Source organism: Cupressus sempervirens, chromosome 11 (genome assembly GCF_028749045.1).
Source record: "Cupressus sempervirens isolate cs-2001-9-10 chromosome 11, ASM2874904v1, whole genome shotgun sequence".
NCBI lineage: Eukaryota > Viridiplantae > Streptophyta > Pinopsida > Cupressales > Cupressaceae > Cupressus > Cupressus sempervirens.
Window position 1 is genome coordinate 594,371,445 of NC_143128.1, and position 21,201 is coordinate 594,392,645.

Here is a 21,201-nt window from a genome sequence, read left to right on the forward strand (position 1 = left end):
TGAGGATTATCTTGGGTTTGTGCAGCTTCTACATTTTTTGACCCTTGTACATTCACTATCCCTTGTTGTAGTGGTGCTTGAGTTGGTTCATCTTTTGGCTTAGCTTTTTGAGGAGAATTTATCTTCCTCTTGCCTTTACCCTTCTGAGCCCTATAGTATCCAACTTCTCTATCAATTTGGTGCACTATTTTTGGCCTCACTAGGGATTGAGCTATAAAAGTGGGTATTGTTACCTTAGCTCCTCTACCTCTTGTTGGGTGGGCTATAGTATGGAATAATACCACTTAAGGAATTTGATCTAGTTTGAAAGATCTCTTAGTCCAATCCTTAGTAAATTTGATGACATGCCTGGCCCTGATTAATATCTGAGTTTTCTTCCTTATCAATCACAACATTCATAATAGGTCTATTCAAAATATTATCCCTATTTTACAATAGATCAAGGACATCCTTAGTATCTTGTTTCACTACCTTTAAAGGAACCTTTATCTTCAAAGCACTTCTGGCTAGATAGAGAGTTATCCTACAATAATCCCTTATTTTGATATTATAGTCATCTACTACATTCATCCAATGGTACTCGATTACATCTTCATGTTGGAATTTTTTGCCAGCTAAATACTGAACTATTCCAAAATTATCAAAATAAGGCCAAGGAGAGTTATATTCCTCCAAGGGATATTGATCCCATTCAGGCATGAAAGACAAAATATCTTGTCTCCAGACCACACTAAATGGTCTTAAAGTAATAGGCCACACCCATGTTATCTTTTGTTTCTTCCTTACTCTTTCATAAGAAGACAAGAGTTTTTGAGTGATCTCTAAAAATATAATTCTACAACTTGGATACCTAGGGAGCTTCCTAGGATTGATAGTCATACCCACTACCCTGAAATAAGTGAATTTTTGAAATTGGATGTACTAGGTATGAACTTATAAAATCTTTATCGTTGCCTCATCCGATATCCTTTTTGTAAAATCCCCTCTAATGAACTAGATAATTGTGAAAATAAAGACATCATTCACTATCTTGTATTCCTTGCTATGCTCTAGAAGCTTTTCTTCACCAACTGGGGATATACTATATAAGGCCATATGTTAGCATCTTGCATGTTGCCCTTTTTGAAGAGTCCTAGATAATACATTTCCCCTGCAACTAATAGGTACACCAAATAAGATGTCATGTAAAACTTATGGTTATTCTTAACCATTACCAATTGCTCATCCAAGTTCTCACTAAGAATGGAAGCCCAATCAATTGGCATCTTCATTGTTTTGATAGTCTCAATAAAGTGCACCATCCATATATTCAAGAGTCTCGATGCTTGTAACCCCATAACTCTACTCAAAGGTATTATAGAATATCTGATACCCTCTTTCATGTAACCCCTTCTCATGTCCACTTTGCCTACATTATGCCTTAGAGGATTCTTCTTAATGAGGTATGAGGACTGGATAATTTTGGATGCTTCCTCTACATGTTCTCTATACCATCTTTGTACTTGGTGATAGGTTAATCAGATAAAATGATCTACCCTTGGAAGATGAAACACCTTTTCTATATTCTTAGGTCACAAATCTAGCATGATCTCTCTAGTTATACACTTTATGACCCTTTCCTCAGAGTCATAATTTTCTACTAATGTCATGATCAATTCTAAGGACTGCACTGATACTGGGTGTGATGCAGCAATGACTAGTCTTGATCAAATAAGAGTAGATATCAATAGGGACCTTTTTGTGGGCTTGTTGCATAACACTAGGAATGCATTGCAATTTTTATGACCAAGTTTAGTGTCCCAAATTTTTGAATAATCATCTTGGAAGCATGACTTTGTCGGAACACCTTAAAACTTGAAAATAACAAGTTTCAAGACCATATTTATGGAAAGGAGGATTATGAAGAAGCCATTGTATCTACACATAATCAATGTCTATTAGTATGGATTTGAAGAAAAAATAAATTAATGTAAACCCTAATGATGACAAAATATAATCCAAGAATCGTAATTGTGAAAAACTATCTAAAAACCTCAATTTTATTGTTGATAGGCAAAAAAGAGCACACTTGGCACTAGGTGCACTTTTTAATTTATGCATTCTTAAAATAAAGGTGCACAAAAAGGGTGCACATTTAGCACACCTTATGGGGCGTGCTAAATGTACACCCATTAATCCTTTAATAGATATTTGTTAGTGTAAACATGTGCAACTATGCACCTAGATAGGTGCATAGTTGCACACCTTTACTTCGGTGTTTAGTTATTTTAAATTTAGTTTTCTAAAGTTTTATATTAATGCACAAAAAGAAGGTGCATAGCTATGCACCTTTATTTGTTTTTTTTTTTTTTTTTTAAATTTTTAATGTAGGTATGAAGGCATAGAACAAGCACATTAGTACACCTATCAGAGATGCACTAGTGCGATAAGGGAGGCTTGGAGCAAAAAATGAAGTAAGGAGGAAGGGGAGGGTCTCAGGTTTTATAGACCCAAGTCCTAGTGCACCTCTTAGAGGTGCGTAGCTATGCTAGTACACATTTCCAAGAGGGAAATTCTTTCCTCATTGTTTTGGTTCACTAGCGCATTTGATGAGGTGCATTAGGTGTGCAATTTTTCTTGCAAAAAATGAATTACTCCCTCAGATGATGGTTTTGGGAATCTGGGTTTTCAGATCGGGACCCAGATTTGGCCAAAGACATTAGGAAAAAACCCTAAAAAAGACTCAAACCTTGGACTAGGGATCCAAAAAGCTAAATAATAAAGTAGGAGGTCCTCATTTCTAGGCGAAATGGGATGTGCATTGTGAAACCACAACACTCATCTTTAGTTGTTTCCTATGCATCTATATTTCTCTCATTTCCTTCCACATGTGCATCTTTCTTTGTATCAACTATAGTAACCTCAGTTACTTCATCTTTTTCATCACTTACCTCAACATGTATTTGCTCAATTGTCTTAGGTGTTGTCAGCCCATAGATTACCTTCCATATTTGGGTACTTTGTTGAAAAACATCTTCAATTTTACTCTGCAAGATATGGAATGCTCAATACTTTGTAGAAAATTTCCTTGCATACTTCTTAATGGCATTTTTCATCTTAGATTTATCTAAATCTAGCATCACACTTACAAGTATAGTGTCTCTTATATTTCTCTTTGTTGTGAGAGTTTATTTCCATCTTTTCTCAACTCAATCATATAAGTTCTTTGGTAGAGAGTTTGCAATCTCAATTGGAGTCATCTTGAATGTTTCCATCATGGCGTATACTGACTCTTCTACCTTATCCATATCTAACTTTCCAAGCTTATCAAATTCAATATGTGAAAATCCACTTAAATTTTCATTATTCTTTATATTTTCACATAGATTATGCAAATCAGAAGAAGAATAGTGACTTACCACTTGGAATTGGTTGTTATCATCAAATTTTTTCCTCTTTTCATCTGATTTGGTTGGAACAACATACTTTTTCCTTGGTCTCTTCACAAACTCATCATCTTATATAGCTTTTCTGGCCTTCATTTCTTTGGCTTTACCCTTTCTTGAGCTTTCTTAGTAGTAGCTTTTTTGCTAGTTCAAGTAACTTGAACTGTAGGCTTAGGTTTTACAACCTTCTTTGGTTTGTTGATTGTTGACTACTGGCATTTTAGCTTTTCTCTTCTTCTTCTCTATGTCTATAGGTGCTTCACTAGCTTCTTCTCCCTTAACACCTTCTTCAAGCTTAGCTTCCTCTTCAACTTGATCTTCACATTGACCTTGTGTTAAGGAAAATGGTGCTTGAATAGGAACTTCTTCTTCTTTATCATCTTCATTGTCTTCCTCTTCTTCATCTTCATCTTCTCCTTCACAAAAAAATTCTTTTAGTTTCTTAACAATTTTGTTCTTCTTTCTTATTACTAATGTTGTCTTCAAGTCCATAGTAATCTTTGATTTTGCAACATCATGATTTCCAAAGATAGTAGCCTTACTATCTACTTCATGTGCAAGAAAAGTTGTAATTGTTGCAGATGCTTCATCAACATTGATCTCATATTCTAAAGGTCTTAACCATATAACCCTTGGAACTATAGCCTATACATATTTGAAGTCAATATCAACTAGAAAGGAAGCATCATTAAAATGTTTCTCAACTAGTGACACTGGAATCTTTTGTCTTTGTTTCGTAGACTTCTTGAAGTTCTCAAAATAACTAGTCATAATATACTTGAAATTTTCTCCCATTTTCTCAATATATTCACCTATTTGTACTACAGTAGACCTATTTGTATTCCACACATTTTTTCCAAAAGAAGCAAATGTGTTCTATACATAGAAAAATATATATCCAAGTATAGATCCAAACTTGCATTGTGCACTCTTGGTTTCCCTTATGGCTCCCAAGTTTTTTGATAATTGTTGCAATTGTACCTTGACAAGGTCATAAGTATGATCCTTCTTCACTATTTTGTATCTCACATCAATAGCAATACAATGTACACTATTTAACCTATTGGATTGAAAGAATTTATGTGAATAATCCTCAATCCAAAATAAATTAGGGGATCTATGATTGTATCAATTTTCATTCCTCTTTTCTTCCACATTGGCCCTGCACTTTTTTCAAATGACCTTTTTTTTATCACTCCTCATTGTTTTGGGTCTATCTAGTATCCAGTTACCCTCTGAACAATCTTCTTAGTGATCTTGATAGGTCCATTCTCTAACCATATAGAATTATCATGAATTCTACTCAAGACAATATTAATCCATTCTGACTTAAAGATGTTTGGAAATTCTAGGGCGTAGATTAACCCTTTTATCTCTACAATATTTTATTCCTCCTTCAGTATTCTTTTTTCACACAATTTTACATATAGAACTTTTATTTTCATATCTCTCATACTACCCACCTTGCATGTGTAACAACACCTCACATCTTGAATCATTTGGACTTGTGGTGGCATCATGGATAATGCATGAGACAGGTTTTGTTTATAAGCAATGTCAGGAATTGGCTTAAATTTTTTTTGTCTAATCTCATTGCTGATAAGTTGAACATTTAAAACTTCTTTTCCCAATTTGAACTTAGTATCAAAAGAACTATACACTATTTTTAATGCCTAGGGTTTGCACAAATTCAAACAACATAGCTTGGCACACAATAAATACCTTCACAAATCTGATCAATGATATCGAACAATGGTTGAATTCACTCTACAAACATTTGGAATGATCTCCTCAATTTTCCTTTAGCTCTTTGTGAACTCTCCAATTTTGAATGATGTCAAATGAGTCAAAAATTGATGATATAGACCTTAAAACATTGCAATTAATGCTTAGTGCTTACACAACTATAAGCTCTTCTTGTATAGAAATTTCAACTCACTTGGCTTATATGTAGTTTCCTTTATGCCTATAAACCATTATGAGCTTGGTCAAAACTATCACTTGTGATAGATTGGCACTAATTATATTTCACTCAACAACCATAGTGAAACTTCTCATGCTTGGTAGTAACATGAAATCTAACATAACTTAAATATTTCTTCCATATTCTAAACAACACTATGCATCTTTCTTCATGCAAATATAATCTTTTCAAAAATAGAACCTTGGAACTAATGTATAATGTGTCTTTTAAATGTTAGTCCCACACATACCTCTTGATCATTTAATTGGAGGTGGTGTGATCACCTGACCCATTGGGTGAAGTGATCCCATCTAAACTTGATATGTTGCAATCTTCCTTTCTCTTCCATGTCTTGTTCATCTCATCTCTAACATTTTCAACATCTATCTTTCCTTTTCCTTTTTTGAACTCACTGCTAGGTGCCTTTGACCTTTTTGGACAATTCTTACTTATCTGACTAGTCTTTAAATAGCTAAAACATGTAGTTTGACTCAACCATCTTTTGTAGTCACTTCTGAAATGTTTTCTTATGAAATTTTCAGCAACATGTCCATAATCTTGACAGTAGTGACAACTGTATCTAATATTATAATCCCAAATATAAGATTTTTCATTGTACTTTACCTTTATCTTCTTGTTTGATGACCATTTAGGCTTGGATCTGTACTCATATGCTCTATGTCCATAATTTTGATAGTTATAATAGTAACCTTCAAATATTTGTGTCCTTATGGTCTTGGTTCTCTATTTATATTCCTAATGTCCTTGTTTGTTGGATTTGTGTCAATGATCCATCAACTTTTGCTTAGGATTTTGATTTGTGGTCTTGCTCTTGCAAACATTGGCAGTATGACCTATTTTACCACAATCATGACAAGTAGCTTTAGAGTTCTTACCTTTTTTATGTCTCTCTTCACCACTTTTGGATGATTCTCCTTCTTTAGTACTAGTGTAACCTAATCTAGTAGTATCACTGTTGTATCTAGTAGTTCTCAACACTTGCTCAAAATACTTGATAGCTTCACGAGGTCTATTGAAGCTTTCAACAAACTCCTTTTCTCTTTTTAGATCATTTCTAAGTTGTTCATTTTATAACTTCGGTGTTGTGATCTCAATATCTTTTCCATTCAATTCATGATTTGCAATCATTAGTTGATTCAATGTTTCCAATTGCATGTGAGAAATCTTATTCACCTTTGATGTTTTCTCTTCTAGTCTATTGGTCAGTATCCTTTTGTCATCTTCAATCATGACATTTTCCTCTTCAACTTTCTTTTTGTACTTAGTTACTTCACATAGCAATATTGATTGGACTTCTTGTTCTATCTTGATATTTCTGACCTCTTTAGTTAAGGTTCCATTCTTTTTCATTAGATCTACAAATGCTGCATCAAATTCACTTTTATTTCCAACTCCAAATATTTTAGTATTGTTAATATCTTGGTACTGTGTGTCATTCTCTTCAATAGCTATCTCTTTACTTTTTTTCAATTATCACTTTAACTCATTTCTTGCTTCATTCAGCTAATATAGGGTAAGTTATATTTCAATCTTCTAGTTCTCAATAGTCTTTCCCAACTAGTAGGCTTTCATCTCCAAGATATTTCCTCAAAGTTGCAAAGCTTTGCTTTCTAGAGAAATCTACTTTGATACCAATTGTTGGAAATACAATAGGGAAAGTAAACTCTGTGAGGGGGCGGGTGGGGGGGTGGGGGTGAATCACTACTTAAAAAATTTAACCACAAAATCATTCACCACACATCCATTTCACAACCTATACATGTACATTGAAAAACCAAATTAAGCATATACATCCATAACTTGAAAGTAAGTAAACATTCAACACATGTATGACACATATAATGTCTACCCCTAGTTGACTTTTTAGATTTGTTTTTTGAATTCTTTAAAGCCTATTCTATGATTATATTTTATGATTATTGGTACTTGGTTACCGGATTAGAATAAATGTATTTCATATTCAGTTGATATATGTGTTGAGTTACTTAGTTATTTCAGGTGTTTATGATTGTTTCGATGAGGATATACATGTTCATGTAGTGACTTTCAGTTATTTAACAATGTTATTTAGATGAATGATTTTTATGTGGTTTCTATGGATACTTACCCCATACTTGCATGTGTATGGTGTGCGTGTATGTTTTCTTTATGTTTGACATTTCTAATGTGGTTGAGGAAGGGAGTCATAGTCACCTACTAGTCAGAATCTACATGATGAACCACTTCCTATCATTGCCTAATTAGTTTAGAATATTGTGTTTGTACATGCATGGATTTTATGTAGATTGGAGGTATTGGGTATTGACTTTATGTAGATTGTAGGTACTAAGTATTGACTTCCCTAAATTGCTAGGATGAGAATACCCTATCGTAGTATTTCAATGGTATAAGTGGAGAGATAACTCTTGAGTCCAAATTCTAAACTCGAAGCCAATTGTCCTAAAAAATAGGACAAATATCTGAGTTAGTTTCACCTTTTCAAATTCATCAAGTGACATGAACTCGTGATTTTAACCTTGGAATTGATATTGTCCTTTGTCTTTAGTTGAGTTGTCATTTTTGGTTTCGCGGGTCTATGATGTTTTCCTATTTTAATTAAATCAAATTTAAAAATAATTTAATGATCTAATTTAATGAAAATTTTATAAAGAAAATTCAATATTTAATTATATTTAATTAATTGAGAAATTAATTAAATAAAATAATTAAATTTAAAAGATTATATTAAAGTTCTATTTTTGATGTATTTATATTTATTTAATTTAATGATAATTATTTAAGAGTTTTATTTTAATAATAAACTCTAAATAGTATTATTAGTTAAATTAATAAATATATTATTAAAGCATCTCATGATTAGGGGAGAGAGAGAGAGAGAGAGAGAGAGAGAGAGAGAGAACATAATTTAATAAAATTTATTTTAATTAAATTGCATAAAGCTTATGCATGAAATTAAAATATAATAAATTAATTAAAGAGAGAAAGCTAATTAAGATATTTTGTAATTAAATATCAAAATGAGTTGTGCATGAAAAGGTAAAAGGTAATAAAGTAATCAATAGTAATTGATTAGTGAGTTCCCTCGCATGATTGCATAATTAGAGCCCCAAAGTTAGGGGAGAAATCTTTATCAAAGATCACATGATTGCACAATTAAAGCTGCAAATTAAGGGAGAACTCTTTATCGGAGATCTAGAGCTCATTTTGCAATGACATAGGTTTGGAGGAGACAATTTCTAGAAAGAGAGTTTTTGACAGGAAGGAAAATTCTTGCATGTTTTGTGTGTTCATTGTTTCAGCGTCAAATCCAGGTAGGATCTTGTGGATTTGTGTAGTAGTTGATCATTTTTTGATTTCTTCTTCTTCTTCGTGTTTGTGAATCTATTTTAAGAATTGAATTGAAATTGAAAGCTTTGTGTTGGCTCCTAATTTAATAGTTTTGACAATGACCAAGAAACTAGACAAATGCATCTAAAGCTAGAAACTTCCTATGATGGATACACTTGACTGCAGTCTTGGGCCAACTTTAAGGCTCGACCCTTCTTCACTTTAGGGTCTGCAAGACCTAGGTGAGTGGACCTATAGATTCAATTGATACTATACTAGTGCAAAACATATCCTTGAATCTATTTACTACAGATAAAAACCCTTATATCTCCTAATAACTCATGCAATAACACAGATCTACAGTAGAAAATTGCAATTCTATAATATTCACAGGTTGAGTGAGGGTTAATTCTTTTCAGCCCAGTACAAAACATGAAATACTAAAATGATTTTGATTAATAATGTTGAATTCAACAAACCCTTAGATATGTGGTAGTAAGACTTTAATGATCCTATAGCTAACCAATGCTTAATCCATTGGGAAAATCCATGAATCAAATGCATACATATAGATATATGATACTAATTTATATATTTAGATATATGATCTATCTATTTACCTTGTAAATAAACATCTATGCTCAATCTGAACCTCATTCTTACATGATAACCCCCTTAGTAAATGTACAAGCCTATTGAATTCTTTGAAGCATTTACATAACCCCTTGGGTTAGAGGCAACAATGAAATAACATACATCCTTAAGGGATTGCAACTATGACCTAAGCTCTTTGTCAAAGATCGTAAAACATTGAAGCTCACTAATAAAGGGGACAAGATTCAAGATGAAACTCAATCTATTGTTCTTTGTATTAATTTCCTTGGAAATAATACATTCATATGCATGAAATGAAAACGTAGAAAAACCTAATGGATATGAACTATCTGTATTATCCTTCCCAATGTTGTTCATACAAGAGAGAAAATGTTGAAAGAAATGGTGTCTCATTATTGGGAATGCATCAAGAACTAGATCCAAAACCCTGGTATCATAGCAATGAGAAAAAATTTCTCCAACAAACTGGAACCATGAATGGTCTAATAGTGAAACACTGGAACCCTGCTGGTATTACCCATAGAAAATTGTCAACCCCTATAATGGATGAAAGAAAGAAAGATATAGGAAGAATATGAATTCTTGGATCTTATCTATGCCTAACATGTGTCCACATGGAATTCCATCTCTTGCAACTAAAAACCCTCTTTCCTCTTTCTACCATTTTGATCTAATTTTGTTTTCATCATTACTTTGTAAAAAACTAGTAAATGTCTCTGCTCAGTGATGAAAACCATTCTGAATCTAGTTGTAAATTTGGAACTTGATAGAAAACCTCTTATAGCTCAAATAGACTACTTCTTGTGTAGAAACTAACTACATAATCAAAAAAATTTGATTCTCTCGATTATGGTGATATATAACATCACAAATTTTGCTTACCAAAAATACCCTAAATCTCAGTTTGAAAATGTCCCTCTCTGCTAAAAATGTCTGATCTGCAACTCATTTAAAATTTAAATCAACCTAAAGTTTAGACCTTATATTAAATGCCCTTTTGAATTTTAAAAAATTCTGATGTATGCCCATTTGAGAAGGGATTTAAAATAATAAAATTTTATGACTTTAAAGCTTTCCCCTTCCTTGAATCTTGGGGTGAAACCTCTATTGACCAAGTGCCACAAGTTACTTGTTGATTGGTCAACCTTTGTACATGTTGCCAGCTCATCTCCATGTGGCGCTTTCTTGCTTACCCACATTGTTCAATCGGCAAGCATCTTGATATTGCAAGCTTACACCATCCATCAGATGAAGCCATGTGTTAGCATCTTAAGTGTTTTGTCTTCAATCCACATTGTTTAAAATTCCTCCACAGTCGGATCTAGCTGTCAATGACTGAGTCGGTGGTGGGGTCTTCACATGTATGAGCCATGGCTTCCAAAAACCACATGCCTTTTAGAGAGTAAGTTTAATGTGTGGAATTGTATTTAAACTATTATAATTCCCATCAAATACCCAATGTGGGATTTAACTTTTACTGGTTCTTCCCTTATTGCTCTGTACTAATCGATTGTTTTCTCAATAAAATCCATCGAATACTCTGTTAATAGCCTGCAATCAAGCATGTATCCCTTGCAAGGCGAATATCTTGTCCACCATTTGTTTGAAACCAATTCCTCCACATAAGAAGAGGTAGCAAGAAGAAGAGGAACAAGTAAGGATTGATTGTTCTAAGTTTCCCACCTGAATTTGACCTTTGTTGGAGTCTGGAATGATCCATTCATGATGGCAGCTTTGTTCAAATACTTAAGGTTCTAGAGCACTAGTGGAAATTTTTATTTTTCTAAAGTACATCGATTGAGTTCATAGGGTGTGGGCTATTTTGATCCAATGCTCTATAAGTCTTCATTTGCTGTTGTGTCTCTCTAATTTTTCCAGTCGCTAGTCTCTTCCTCGAAATAGTAGGCAACATCTTCTTTATCTAGTGGTGTTGGTTATTCTTTGCCTTCCTCCAACTGTAATGCTCCCCTATAGCTTCTTTTGTTTTGGTGCCTATCAAACTACATGTGGGGAGCTCTTTTGCATGGACTATTCCTTTGTTTGTCGACTATGGATTCTTCTTTCCTCTTAGCATGAGCTTTTCTTTAGCAGTTGTTTGCCCCTAATGCATGTGAGCTGATTATTAGACTCGCATTGAATCTATGCCATGTTCTTCTCTAATTAGGCATGGTCTTCTTTTATGGATGCCACTGTTTCTTTAGCGGCTTTGATTTACCTCTGACTTGATTGACCCTACTTTCTTGGCATGAAATGCTTTGTTTCAAATATGCATGTATGCTTTGATCTATGTGGGATTGCCTGGTGTGGCCTTTTAATGCGTTGGCATATTCTTCTCTTTATTAGGTGAGTCTGCTGCTTTATCCTGCATGTGGTTCTCTATTCCCTTGCTTGGGCATCTATGCCTTCTTTCTACAATGGGATGCCCTTTGAAAACATCGGAGTTCCAATCAACTTGGAGTCTTTTTTATACTATGCGGCTTACTCTTAAAAATGCACCTCTCTTATTCCACTAGTGACTCACTCTATGTGGAGTCTGGATACCCAAACAACCAATGGGATTAAAAGGAGGCACATGCAACTTAAGAAAATATATTTTCTCAACATATCTATTTTGGGCATATCCAACAACCATGGCAATTCAGGAACTTGTGGGATGTGACTGGGATTTTTGAGTGTTTTTTTTTTTAATATTCTTTCTCAGAATAGCTGAGTTTCTCCTGAATTTCCTGTGGAACTACAGCTCCAAGCTTCCATCTCAAGCTTTGAATTATTTGTGCCCAGTTGTACATGTAAGACTTGAGGCAACACTTGTTCCAAATCAAGGCAATGTGATGAATAATAGCACCAAAATGATCTTCATTTCGAGTTGTTTCCACATCTAGTCCTTCCCCTTGAAATTTTTGCCATACGAGTTTCAAGCTGAATGTGGTGTTCACTACATTCCTCTAGAACTTGCTCAATTGACTGGTCCCCTCTTTCTTTTTAAAAAATCCCCCACTCTTGCATGGTGATGCTTATTAATAGGTGACACTCCTTGAGAAAGGGCTTTAAATACTATCACCAAATTTGCCTCTTGAATAGGATCTCTACCATTAATATTACTAAGCTCTTCATGAGATGATCATAACCTATGATCCCTATCTTGAAAACATTTCACTTTTCTGAAATTCTATCGATCTAATAAAATTAGACAAACCCCAAAGTGGGTCTGACTAAAAAAAATTTGTTTTCGAACAACTGAACTAGCAAATTGATCCATTCATCACCTCATATTGATTAGAAACAAGTTCGATCACCAAAATCTGAAACATAGGCTCTTTGGTATGGACATTAGATATTTCCAAAGTGGAAAATCACAAAACATTTTTGGGTGCAATATATTTAGATGCAAACAAGGCCTCTTGTCGTTGTTTGACACTTTGGTGAAAAATGCAGATTTGACATTTGCTCAAAACAGGACTTCACCAAATGACTCGAAATGACAATTTATCATCATGGAACATGTGGAAGAGATAAATGGAAGGTGTTAGAAACATTAAACACCTCAAGGGCCTCAAAGGTATAGCCAGGTACACATGCATTTATGGGGCTTGATTTGACTCAAAATTCCAAATAGACGCTCAAAATGAGAACTCAATTTTGAGCACCAACAGTGGCTCTATCTAGGGATGCATGCCCCTTGTAGGCATGGAAAGATTTCAGATCTCTAGGTAAAGCAAACCACACACCTGACTACAAAAACTCTCTCGAACAACTTTATTGAAAACAGGAAGCAACTACAACTACTATGTACATATGATGACCTCGAGCCACCAAACTTCAGCAAAACTTGATTTTCATTCCTTTCCTCATAAGTTAAATTGAAATTATCACTCACATTAGTTTCACCAATTAGATACACATCATAAAATGAATCACTTGACAAAACAAAATAATAACCATTTCTTTCATAGTGCGTATTAAAACTTGACATAACTTCAACCTTTTGCTCACTATGAAAGATAAAACCAACATGCTCATGAATTCCAACATCAAACTGAAACTCATCCCTATTGACTCATTCATGCATTTTTTCTACCAGAAACACAAAGTGCTTATATTCAACTTCATGGAAAGAGTTAAATATATCATGAATTTTCAACTCACCTTGACTTTTCATTTCTTCAAGTGTTGCTGGCTAAATGTCAAATGAGCAATCAGATTTGTATTCACAGATAACATCATCACCACAATCTGAAAACATTTCATAACCTTCTGATGTATTTTCATAATCAAAGTGTTGATTGGCTTTTACCTCATTTGAATCATCATAAAACTTGCTATGAAGTGTCGGTTTCTCTTCAAAGACAACTCCATCGAACACTTCATCTTCAAACTCACAAAATGTAGCATCATTAGAAGATTCAATATCACAAGTGGAAGAGCAATATTCTGGTTTATCACAATAGTATGATAGTGTATCACCATTTGCATCTAAGCCCGCTAAATCTAAAACCTCCACCACTTCTTCAAATAAAGGGTTGATAACTCCATGCAGGGATCCTCTTTGAACATTTGGACAAAACATGGATTGCTCATCATCACAAGACTCATCATATAAAGCGTTAGTATATACTTTAAATTTTCTACTCATTTCATCCTCATGGAAACTTTCAGCATATGAAGAAAAGTCAAAATTATATGAATCTTGACTCGCTTGCTATTTCTTCAACCAAACATATAGTGTCCATAATTACACTCTCTTTGTAATATTGTTTAGGGTAACCATTATGAACAAACCTTGAATCATACCTAAACACCTCACTACATGTTGAATCTTTACTGTTTAATGTAAGAACACTTGACAACTCTTCACTAAAATCTTCATATTCAAATTCATTAGCATTGACTAACTTCACCATCTCTTTATCTTCATACTTTGCAGACAAATCACTTTCAAATTTTTCACTAACTAACTGATTTGTATAATGCATAAACTAAGATGCACTTTCCTTTCCAAATTTAGAAAAAGAATTCATACCTTCACCTTTGGATGAATTTTCACTATCATCATAGCTTTCTTCTTTCCAATCAGCATCAGATTCATGTGAAGATGAACATATGCTAACAATGTCCTCTTCTTGACTTGAGCAACAACTATCATCATTATCTTCACATGAGGCTTCTTCACAATATGTTAGATCAACAACTTCACCTTTATCACTTGGAAGATAACTTTTAGCTACTTCATACCCATATTGAGATGCATATGTTTCCAATTCAACCTTTAATTCACTCTCAACATAATGCAACTTCTCAATAAGATAACCCATTTCTTGCATATCTGACTGATCAAGAAAATGCATCTTACCCTCTACTACTAAAATAGTAGAAATATATGAACTCTATTCTTCTAACTATGACTGAGATGACTGTGACTCATATTCTTCTTCTTGTATCATCTCTCCATGGCATGACGGATCAGCAACATCAAGTTCATGATTAGAGAGATAACTTTCAGCCTCCTCACTTGCATAAGACTGAGATCTGGGTGCAGCAACTTCAAAATTTTAAATGTTAGTTACATCATCATACACATAATTATCATGAGAAGAACTTATTGGTGTAACTAAACCTTGATCCGTAAAATCAACATAATGTTGAACCTTATCAAAGTCTAAAATGTATCTTACTGCTGCAACATCATGAACATGTGTGTCTTTATTTGCAATAAACTTACTCTTCTCTACACACACATTCTGATTTGAATTTTCAATCTAATTATGTATTATAGCAGGGGTGTTGATATGCTTATTCAAAACTAGAGCATCTACACCACATTCATCCTTTCTTTCAAACACATTATACCAGCAATCATTCATAGCAAAATGAACTCTAGTCAATCCATACTTCATATTATTTTCAATATCCCTAGTGGTCACAAAAGCCTGATACAATGTCTGTGATTCTTTAGCCCTTAGTAGGTAATTCATTTTCTTGTCAAATGCATCAAAGTAAACAAATAAACATATTCGATCATCAGGTCTATAACTCTCAGGGAATTCATTTAGAATTCTTTCAAATCTAATGTTAAATTGAGGGACAAGTTCATCACACTTAATGTGAATCTTCAAGAACTTATCATAAGAATCAGATATGCTTATCCGCTCTCCAAATTGCTCCATGAAGGAAAAATGCAACTCACCCCAAGATGAAATGAAACATGCTAGTAGAAAAGAAAACCAGTCTCTAGCATCACCTTCTAAGGTTTGAAAAAATAGTTTCATGTAAACATCTTCATGAACAATCTCATAGTCACCCATCAAATCACTAAATAATTCAACATGATGACTAGTTGAAACAAGATGGTTCCCATTAAACTTAGGCAAAAAATTTCTAATATCATTAGGAATGACATTTGGGAAACCATGAATACCATTGAAATTTAATGGCATATACCACTTGGTAGAAATAGATCTAGGAACTTCACTAACCAGCTGCATATTAGGTGAAATAAAACTTGACATTCTTTCAAAGGTTCAAAACTCATTCACCATTAATACTTAGATTCACAACTTGCAGTGGATCTATATAACCTTCTACCAAATAGCTTCTCTTCAAATACACTTCATAAACTTAATACAACAAGCTGAAACTAGATTTAATAAAGTGTATGAAACTTATCACACTATTCTCCTCTGCTTAGTGCTGAAAATCACTTGATGGAGAACACACACGTAGAATTCACTTTCACGAAAAAGGACACATTAAAATATAAAATGCCTTTATTTTTGTTGCTGAAACCTTTGACCTATGGTTTTGGCACTAGTGTTAATATAAATTCCTTCACACCGTAGATAGAATCCTTATAGAATCACCAGCTCCTTGAGATAACTAAATGAAATCACTTTTGTGATTCATTTTAAATTTGAAATTTCTTATGACAACGGATCACATAAAACACTTCAAAAATTATTGGTCATAAATTCATATCTCTCTCTTCTTGTCTAAAAATTAACTTTCAAATCTACATTACCAAGCTGAAAACTCTTTGAAAACATTTATAGATAACCGATCTACACTAGTACAAAGATCCTTTAGAAAGTTGTCACTCACAATTGTGAGAAAGATTTTAAAATATGATTCATAACATGACAAATCTAAATTGGACTTTCAATTTGTGGAACTTTGTAAATCTTCAAAAACTTAGAAGAGAGAAATCATCTTGATCAACAATTCTGACTCTAAAATTACAACAACACTTTGAAAACAAGATCCGGTTGAACTGATTGAAAATGAAACTTAAGAACAACACAATCTGCATTCAACCTCAAAGCTACTATTGTAAATGGATAAAACTTCACTGGGGTGCATGATTTGGAGTAAGAAAACTAGAAAGAACATCAGAGAACTTACTGCTAAAACTTTTTAATGCACTTCACCTGCCGTATTGAATCTTTTCTTTTCAAATTCTCAAGGTTTGTCTTAAATCTGATTCAATACAGTCCCCAAAAAAGTCACCATTTTGTTGGTGACTTAGATGGGAAAAACCAAACTAAAAAATAGGATTGAGATATTCAATTAAGACTAGAGAACCTTGTCCTTTTAACAAAATGTATTGCCATCTTATTTCCCCAGCAGAGTTGCCATTTTGTTGGCTCCTGATTTAACTATTTTGAAAATGATCAAGAAACTAGAAAAATGCATTTGAGGCAAGCAACTTCCTATGATGGATACACTTGACTGCAGTCTTGGGCCAACTTTAAGGCTAGACCCTTCTTCACTTTAGGCTCTGCAAGACCTAGGTGGGTGGACCTAGAGATTCAATTGATACCGTACTAATGCAAAACATATCCCTAAATCTATTTACTATAGATGAAAACCCTTATATCTCCTAATAACTCATGAAATAACATAGATCTATATTAGAAAATTGCAATTCTATGATACTCACAAGTTGAGTGAGGGTTAATTGTTTTTAGCCCACTACAAAACATGAAATACTAAAATGATTTTGATTAATAATGTTAAATTCAACAAACCCTCAGATATGCAGTAGTAAGAACTTAATGATCTTATAGCTGACCAGTGCCTAATCCATTAGGAAAATCCATGAATCAAATTCATACATATAGATATCTAATACTAATTTATATATTTAGATATACGATCTATCTATTTACCTTGTAAATAAACATCTGTGTTCAATTTGAACCTCATTCTTACATGATATCCCCCTCAGTAAACCTACAACCCTATTGAATTCTCTGAAGAATTTACATAACACCTTGGGTTATAGGCAACAATGAAATAACATATAGCCTTAAGGGACTGCAACTATGACTTAAGCTCTCTATCAAAGATCATAAAATATTGAAGCTCACTGATAAAGGAGAAGAGATTCAAGATGAAACTCAATCTGTTGTTCTTTGTATTAATTTCCTTGAAAAAAATACATTCATATGCATGAAATGAAAACATAGAAATACCTAATGGATCTAAACTATTTGTATTATCCTTCCTAATTTTGTTCATACAAGAGAGAAAATGCTAAAAGAAATGGTGTCTCAGTATTGGGAATGCATCAAGAACTGGATCAAAAACCCTGGTATCATAGCAATGAGCAAAATTTTCTCCAACAAACTGGAACCATGAATGGTCTAATAGTGAAACATTGGAACCCTTCTAGTATTACCCAAACAAAACTGCCAACCCCTACAATGGATGAAAGAAAGAAAGATATAGGAAGAAGATGAATTCCCAGATCTAATCTATGCCTGACATGTGCCCACTTGGAATTCCATTTCCTGCAACTGAAAAACCTCTTTCCTCTTTCTACCATTTTGATCTAATTTTGTTTTCATCATTACTTTGTAACAAATTGGTAAATTTCTCTACTCAATGATGAAAACCATTTTGAATACAGTTGTAAATTTGGAACCTAATAGAAAACCTCTTAAAGCTTGAACAAACTACTTCCTATGCAGAACCTAATTGCATAATCAGAAAATTTAGATTCTCTCAATTTTGGAAATATATAACATCACAATTTTTTCTTACCAGGAATGCCCTAAATCTTAGCATGAAAATGTCCCTCTCTGCTAGAAATGTCTGATCTGCAACTCATTTAAAATTTAAATTTTTCAAAAATTTAAATCAACATAAAGTTCAAACCTTATAAGAACTTCTAACATATGCCCATTTGAGAAGGGATTTAAAATAATAAAATTTTATGACTTTAAATGTTTCCCCTTCCTTTAATCTCAGGGTGAAACCTCCATTGACCAAGTGCCACAAGTCACTTGTTGATTGGTCGACCTCTATACACACTGCCACCTCATCACCATGTAGTGCTCTCCTACTTACCCACATTGTTTAACCAGTGAGCATCTTGATATTGAAGGCTTGCACCGTCCATCAGATGAAGCCACATGTCAGCATCATAAGCATTTGTTCTTCAATCTACCACATTAGCATATGAGCATCATCGTTTAAAATTCCTCCACGGTCAAATCTAGCTATCAATGACTAAGTCAGTGGTGAGGTCCTCACATGTATGAGTCGTGGCTTCCAAAAATCACATGCCTTTTAGATAGTAATTTTAATGTGTGGAATTGTATTTAAACTATTATAATTCCCATCACATCCCCAATGTGTGATTAAACTTTTACTAGTTCTTCCCTTATTGCTTTGCGTTAATCGATTGTTTTCTCAACAAAATCCATTAAATATTTTGTTAATAGCCTACAATCAAGCATGGATCCCTTGCAAGGCGAATATCTCATCCACCATTTTTTTGAAACCAATCCCTCCACATAAGAAGAGGTAGAAAGAAGTAGAGGAACAAGTTAGCATCGATTATTCTAAGTTTCCCACTTGAATTTGACCTTTGTTGGAGTTTGGAATGATCCATTCATGACGACAGCTTTGCTCAAATACTTAATGTTCTAGAGCCCTAGTGGAAATTATTATTTTTCTAGAGTACATTGATTGAGTTCATAGGGTGTGGGCTATTTTCATCCAATGCTCTATAAGTCTTCATTTGCTACCATGTCCCTCTAATTTTTCTAGTCATTGGTCTCTTCCTCAAAATAGTAGGTAGCATCTTCTTTATCTAGTGGTGTTGCTTATTCTTTGCCTTCCTCCAACTATAATGCTCTCCTACAGCTTCTTCTATTTTGGTACTTATCGAACTATGTGTGGGGAGCTCTTTTGCATGGACTACTCATTTGTTTGTCGCCTATGGATTCTTCTTTCCTCTTAGCGTGATCTTTTCTGTAGCAGCTATTTGCACCTAATGCATGTGAGCTGATTATTAGACTGGCATTGAATCTATGCCACGTGCTTCTCTAATTAGGCATGCTCTTGTAGTGCCTGCCCTTGTTTACATTTTTCCAAACACATTGTTGTTATTATTGTCAAACTATATAAGACTAGTTTTATGTTGATGGTTAGTAGCATTGTTTCAAGACTATCAGACATTATGTCCTGGATTTAGTTGATGTATGATGAGATTACTTAGACTCTTGTATGCATGATGATTATTACATTTCTTTTAGTTATTGATGATGATTAGTTGGATGGTTTATTATCACATGTGTTTCATTATGGTTACTTACCCCATACGTGCATGTGTATAGTGTGCATGTTTGTTCTTATGTATGGCATTTTTGATGTGGTTAAGGAAGGGAGTCGTAGTCACCTGCTAGTCGAGATCTACACAATGCACCACTTCCTACCATTGCTTGTTTAGCTTAGCATTGTGTATATTTTATGTACATGCATGGTTTTTATGTAGGTTGTAGGTACTAGGTATCGACTTCCCTGAATTGCCAGGATGAGCGTACCCTATCACACTATCTCAATGGTAAGAGAGGGGAGATAAATTCTCAAGTCCAAATCTTAAACCCTTAAACCATTTGTCCTAGTGAGGTAGGACAAGTATCTAGATATTTTACCTTCCGAATGTGTCGGATGACATAATTCATGATTTTTAACCCTTTAGACATTCTAGGTGCTTCCTAAGAGTTCTTTATATTTAGGCACTCCTAGAAGCTTAGGGAGAGCATTTTGGAGAGTGTTTTTGGAGGACCCAGGAACGTGGGAGAAGGAAGGAGCTTGCTCTATGGAGTTCTAAGGAGAAGTGAATTAGCATCAGCATCTGGGTAGACACTTGTGATTTTGCCTATGTTATTTCTGCTTCTCGCACTTCTTGTATTCTTCGTGTCTTCTGAATAGTTTCTAAGGATTCTATGTGTGATTGTTCCAATTATTTTGATCTAGTCATGGATATTCAATTCTTATGTGAGAAAACCCCTCATGCATAGATCCGAGTAAATTATGGGGCTAGGGTTAAAAAAATTATTCAAACCTGTTAAAAGAATTATTGGAAAAAACTTAGAGAACAAATATTTTGTTGAAAACCCTTTTAAAAAATTGTGTATATATTCTGTAGAAATATACATGTTTATATTTTCAGATCTACATACATATATATATACATATATATATATATATATATATGTATATATATATGTACATATATGTATATATATATGTACATATATGTACATATATATGTACATATATATATATATATGTACATATATGTATATATATATGTACATATATGTATATATATATGTACATATATGTATATATATATGTACATATATGTATATATATATGTACATATATATACATATATGTACATATATATATACATATATGTACATATATATATATATATATATATGTTTATTAGAAATATGTTGTGATGCTTAGTTTCAAAAAAAACTCTATGAATACATATATATATTGAAAAATCAAATATTACAATCGCAATTAAAGAATAAAATCAAATCGTATTTG